This window comes from Amblyomma mixtum, chromosome 1, assembly GCF_055824585.1.
Source record: "Amblyomma mixtum isolate Tamu chromosome 1, ASM5582458v1, whole genome shotgun sequence".
In the NCBI taxonomy this organism is placed as follows: Eukaryota; Metazoa; Arthropoda; class Arachnida; order Ixodida; family Ixodidae; genus Amblyomma; species Amblyomma mixtum.
This window is the reverse complement of record NC_143012.1, coordinates 242,637,464-242,643,653: the sequence shown is the minus strand read 5'-3', so window position 1 is coordinate 242,643,653 and position 6,190 is coordinate 242,637,464.

Here is a 6,190-nt window from a genome sequence, read left to right as displayed (position 1 = left end):
CTCGAAGCAAGAGCAGAGACACACCAGCAGTTAATCGTGCGCGCACAGCTTGCGCGCCAATTTCTGCTAAGCGCCTGCAAATTATGAACAGTGCAGCAAAGAGCTAGTACAGAACACCGAGGCGGAAATAGCCTTAGGAAGATTGACGCCGCAATCAACGAACCTATCGAACCTCGGAGAGCGTTCTTAGTCGTAATGGCGGTAATTTCAGCTGGAACGTGTCATTTGCATTCGGATACTTTATGCAAAGCATTGCAAGGCGGAATCTGTCTCTGTGTGTGCTAATTTTTTGTGCATAATTTAGAAGCATTACGGTATTTAATCGGAAGAACTAAGCCTAGTATTTATACGAAGATACACCATTGCCGGTTGCCGGTTGTATTTATTGCTGACGCTGAGGTTTAAATCTGTTTCCTTTAATGGCAATCTCATATCGACATGAGGAGGTCTCTAACTACGAAAAACTTCTCCCGGCTTTGCAGCCGGCGCTCTCAGGATATATTAATTTTACTTCACAGCTAGGGGTCGACTGCAGGTGCCCTCGTAATAATTTGCAATCCATTAAAAAGGTCAGGATCTTAGTATCATGAGAGTTAGAAGCAGTCGCTGTATTGAGAAAGGCTGCAGCATTAAATAAAGTCCATTTCAGCAAACAGGCTGAAACGTAGGTGCACGTCACTTTGCAAGTAATTTCGCTAAATTTATGCGCAAAATTTTATTTGCTTACATCGGCTCTCAATGTAAGCGAAAAAGTTGCTAATCAGACCAAAAATATCTGCGTCAGCATCCATGACTGCTGCTAAATAGTAAATTGCGGCGTATAGAGTCCCGAAGCGACACAGAGGCTAAAGAGAAGCCGTAGTGGTGGGCTGTGGATTAATTTGAAGCAACTAGGGTTCATTAAAGTGCGCTCAAATCGCATAGCACTTGGGCGTTTCTGTATTTCGCCTCCATCATAAACAGCGGACCCAGCCGGAATAGAACCCTCGACCAAGGGATCAGTCGCCAAACTCCGAAGCCAGGAAGACAGTGCGGTTAAAAGATTCACGGTTTGTTATGGCATAATGGAAGCGGCACCCTGGTTGAGGAACGAAGTTGATTTTTTTACCATGTGTTTTAGTGAATAGTTAATAAAAAGAAAAGAATAAGGCTTCGAAGAAAAAAGAAAATCAATTGAGGCACAAGCTACCAGCAGCGGCGTAAAAAATTTTGAACGTTAAGGTATCGATCTAGTCAATTAATTGAAGTTGACGAATAGACTTTGCGTTATAAAGCATAGGTGGTGTTTGCCAGCGGCGAATTCACAGATGCGGAAAAGCCATGAAAGCTATGTTTCACTTTAAAGTAGGAAAAAAAATCGTTCTCGAAGGCCTTACATCGCGAGAAAATCTGGTGCTTTCTTGGTCACGAAACCTTAACACAACGCATGAGGAGCTTAGGAAGTCTAGTGAAAGTGCAATGGCCCCTTGTGACATGCTGCAGTGAATGCGTTGCCCAAGTTGAAACGTCTCTGCTGTTTTCCTCAGCTGGTGAACGTCGAAAATATACATATACCATGGCCTCTACCCTCCTTGTCTTCGTCGCTTGGCGCAAGAAAAGCAATACTAATTGGCAATTAAGCTGCCGTCAGTGTAGAGAACCCTCATAATCGCTGGTCTGGCGCGCTGCCTCTGCAGTCACCTAAGAAGCGAGTTTTTTTTTCGGTCGTCTATATCATCGTATTAGCTTCCGTAAAGAGAACAAGTCATGCATCAGTGACAGTTTGTTACCAGGCAGAGGGCTGATTTAGTGGCAATATTTCCTTCATATATGTGCGTAATGTTGCTGAAGCGTTTATTCTTCATCGGCTTGCTATCGGCTTGACAGCTAATATAAGCGAGAACGGTTCTGTCGCCGAAAAAGTTATGTCGCTCTAGTATGATGCTGTTTCGCACAAGCCACCTCGATTGGTCTGTCTCGTTGCATAGCAGACACGTGTCTTCTTTTGATTAGTGTACTTCATGGTTACCAATTTTTTACCTCGGATGCTTTGAAGCTTCGAGCCGCATAAGAATTATGATTGAAAAAAATTTTCGTTCTTTCAGCGTTTCAGTTGTTTGCAGCGCATTCGGGCACTAAGGAAAACAAATTTCATTTGGGACTGCAGCACACAATTTCGGCATGATGGGCTAAAATTTCCTTCACTCAGTTGCGATGCTCAGAAGAAAGCGGTCAATCGTGGTGCTTGCTTTATATAAACATATATGTCTGAGGATGCTTTGAATTGATATTCTCACACGTCTGTGCAGATTTTGGAGGTTGGCAGGTCCTGTCGGGAAACTGTATTTTTAACATATCCTGAGAGAAAGCAGTCGAAAAGTGCAAAATTGTGGGACTTATGAGGACGAGATGTGATTCCACCATACCAAATAAAAATGTTCTAAAACAACGCGTCTATTAACAGCTCAGCAGCTAACCTAAAATTCCTGCGAGGCTCCACCGTTCTATGAAAACATTACTGTCATAAAACCAGTTTCAGCCATGCGACAAATTAAGAGACGGTGCCTGTTAGAGCGCACACTGTGTAATACTTTCAATTAAGGTTTCCGTCTATGAAGTAAGGGCTGGAAATACGGCCCTGATCATTGACACATGAAACGTTTGCTGCCCCTCTTACTTGGCACTTTGGCTGCCGCAGCCAGTGTAGGACTCCATGGCACTAATAACTTGCGTTACGCAATTTGCCGTTCGCATCTGTTGTAAACTGGGCCTCGTTAGTCCAAAGTACTGTAGACAAATTGTGGCAATAGGTCACACTGAATTAGGCACTCATTACAACATCGAGGCTTTTAAAAGCTATTTGTTGTCAGAAGACATTGATGGCAGCTCTGTCTAGAAGGTAAGCTCTAAAATGAAGTCGGGTTCACTTCATATGCTCTGGCAATTTCTGTGCATCTTGCATTTTTGGCCAGACTCAGATCTAGGTCAGGACATCTGCGTCTAAATTAATGGTTTGTTGGCACGTATTGTCCTTTTTTGAATATGTATTGATCCCGAGGTGGCATATCGACTAAATACCAATCTGAAAGAACGACGAGCTGGCTGTCGACATCCGGGATTCCGAGCAGCGTACAACCTGGGTGCGAGCTCCGCGTTTATTTTCACACTCGTGAGCGATTCCAATGTTCATGTTCTGGCCAATAGAGCAGAGGATTTAGTCTGGTGCGGCCAATCTCACAATCCATATTCCGCGGCATTCACGCTTATTTCTTACACGGGTGATATTCTCGCACTACTATGTAATTTGAGCTCTCACATGCGTATTTTTGACTTTCGATATATCGACCCATATTGTTGAATAAAAAATCTCAAAAGCGGAGGTCACCTACTATGTTGACGAACTTCAATTTCGCAATACAGGCTTTATCAATAAAATAAAAAATGAAATTTAAATTTCAGTTCTTCTAGCTACATAACCGGCTAAATATTGACCATCATCAGGTACATAATGTCCGCCTTCGTGTACGAGCCACCTGCATTGACCGCACGGACGAATGTCTCATACCTTTTCAAATAAAGATCAGTAACCACTAAAACACATTGTCGCCATTTAGAGCAATTAATTACGGTCGTAAAAACGCGGAAGATGAAAAGAGAATATGCTTTGCTAATGCAGCAATTTTCCCAATTGGTGTTCTGAGCCGGCGCGCACAGCGGCAGCAGCAGATGCCGTTTTTGCATTCGTATTAGGCGATAAAAAACCCATGGTGAGCGAGATAATGCTTAATACTTCCGGCAATATATTTACGAAAATTGTTCCTGCGGCAAATGGGCTGCAGCAGGTAGCGCCTTATTGCCTAATACAACGATAACCATTACCAGCATTATAGATGATTTCTATTGCGCTGGCACGCTGTAACTGCAAGAAGAGAAAGAAGCAAATATAAGAGAAACTTAATAATATAATAAATATAATAAATATAAGCCGGACTGATTCTACGTTTCTTTTGTAGTGGTATCTTTAGGTTATTGAAATAGGGACTGGATAATATAAGCAAAAATTCCGCAATGTTTTAAATGCCGGTGTATTGCTACGTGCTGTGCGCTGCTGGCAATGAACAAAGCTTTCACACGATACGAATAATTTAGACAATTTTGCCTCAAAGCACGGCATGGTAAGTCTTAATTCAATTTAGAATACCCGCATTCCCCATAAAAGACAAAATGAAGAGTGGCTTTTCCTGAATCGCCGCTGTATAAATCGGGAGGCTGGGACGAGGCATCCACGTGGAATATTCTTTAAATATCGAGTACCCAAACTGATACAGGCGACAGTTGCATATACCAAAATACAGCGCGCAAGTCAGGCGTGCATTAATGCTAATTGTGTTGTCTGGCGGCATCGGATCCATTACAGTAATATCTATCGCAAGAAACCGAAGAAGCCGGAAAGACGCAGATTTCGTTAGCAGTAAATCCTTGTTTCTGTTACAACCAAACAAAGAAATGGTGATTTGGTGCTACCACACTTTCCATGTCCTTCTAGTTCTCATTGTAGAGATAGTCGCGTATATTGCCCACCAGTTTTTTTCTTTAATTTCGGCGCTTCAAGTAGCCTACTCGACCGTTACTCAGATCGTTGGTTCGTATTCATCCATATTTAACCGTGTCCCCGTAAAGTCGTTTCGTCCAGTGCAGGTAAATCAATGGCCACACTGTTCCGGTTAAGCTCCTTGCCTTTCCTCCTCCTCCTCACCCTTCTTGGTGACCGGAAGTGCTCTTGAAATGTTCTGTAAGTGTTTCGAATAACTTATTCCCTGATTATAATAGCACCATTCCCTGTTCTCTCGATTTTGTGTATGCTTGCAATCAAAGCGGCTGTATTGCACGAAAGCGTACGACGTGACAAAATCACTAGCGAACCTAATATCGGCTTTCTTCCGACACATGCGCCGCGGTGGCGTAGGTCACGCACCCTTTCTCTCGAAAGCTGGAGCGCGTCCAATTATTGGCCAATGTGCGGTGCACGAAGCAGCCCGTACTCCATCGACATCAATCGCTGCTGCTGTCGACCTGTCTCAAGAGCATAGCGCGCACGTTGCAGGCGTCGAATCTCGAGGGCCTCATTCTTATTGAGGCGGAGTTTTTTTTTTCTGCCAGCGGCTTTGTGTCGCTGCCATCGCCACGCCTTTCCCTTTCGCGGTTCTTGCCACTGATGGCTGCGCTTTGTGCGGTTATGGCGCTGATGCAAAGAGCGCAGAAAAAGGCAGGATATGACAATGGTGTGTCAGAGCAGGTGGTTTCCCCTCGCCGTGGTGCATTGATTTTGTAAATTAATTGTTTTAAAGAAAGAATCAGCCTGCCAGCAGGAATGTCTGTGGAGATATGAAACCGCTTTCAACTGTTTCCTTAGAACCGTTTGCACTAGCTTCATTTGTGTTGCATCAGTGACTGAATGCAGTATTAAGCGACATATCTGCAGACATTGACGAGCATGAGTATTTTGCAATGCAGTGGTCTCTGCTGCCGCGAAGATTTTGTTTCTTTCTTTCTGGCTTCATTAAAGAAGCTACTTTCTATGCGTCACCAGTGCTACATTTTATATTTGTGGCACTTATTCGAGCGCTATAAAGTCGCACATGCCTGTGGTGTATTTTTAAGCTCCTTTACACCTTGTCTTGTATCCCAAAAGTGCGAGGGGATTTTTGTTGGCGATCTGGTCAACTTAAAATGATATAAAACTGCCCGTATTACTGGGGGACACAAAATTATCACAAACTTTTTTCTGGGACTTGAAGGGATCAAGCGGCAGTGTTACCTGGATCAAGCTCCTTTTTCCCCACTAATGTTAGTGCCCACTGCCCACTTCTAAGCGTGCTTTGCTTTCAGTGAGAAGGACCTAATTATCTCCTGGGGGGTGCACGTAAAAGGTCTTGATTTGAATGTAATGTCCAACATTCCCGCACAAAAATTTTGAAAATTGCAAAACTGTATGGCACTATTATGAAAATATTGAAGGTAATGGTTTATTTTTCGGATATGTAGCAAAATCTTTCTTTCATAGTGTTTACATAGATAGCACCGAAGAATTAAGACAGCCAAAGAAAATCAATGGGAAATCCTTTTGAGGACGGCAAAAATGTTAATTTAAAATAAAATACAAGACTGACGTCGGGTGATCTGTGAATATATTGATTGTTACAGAGAAATC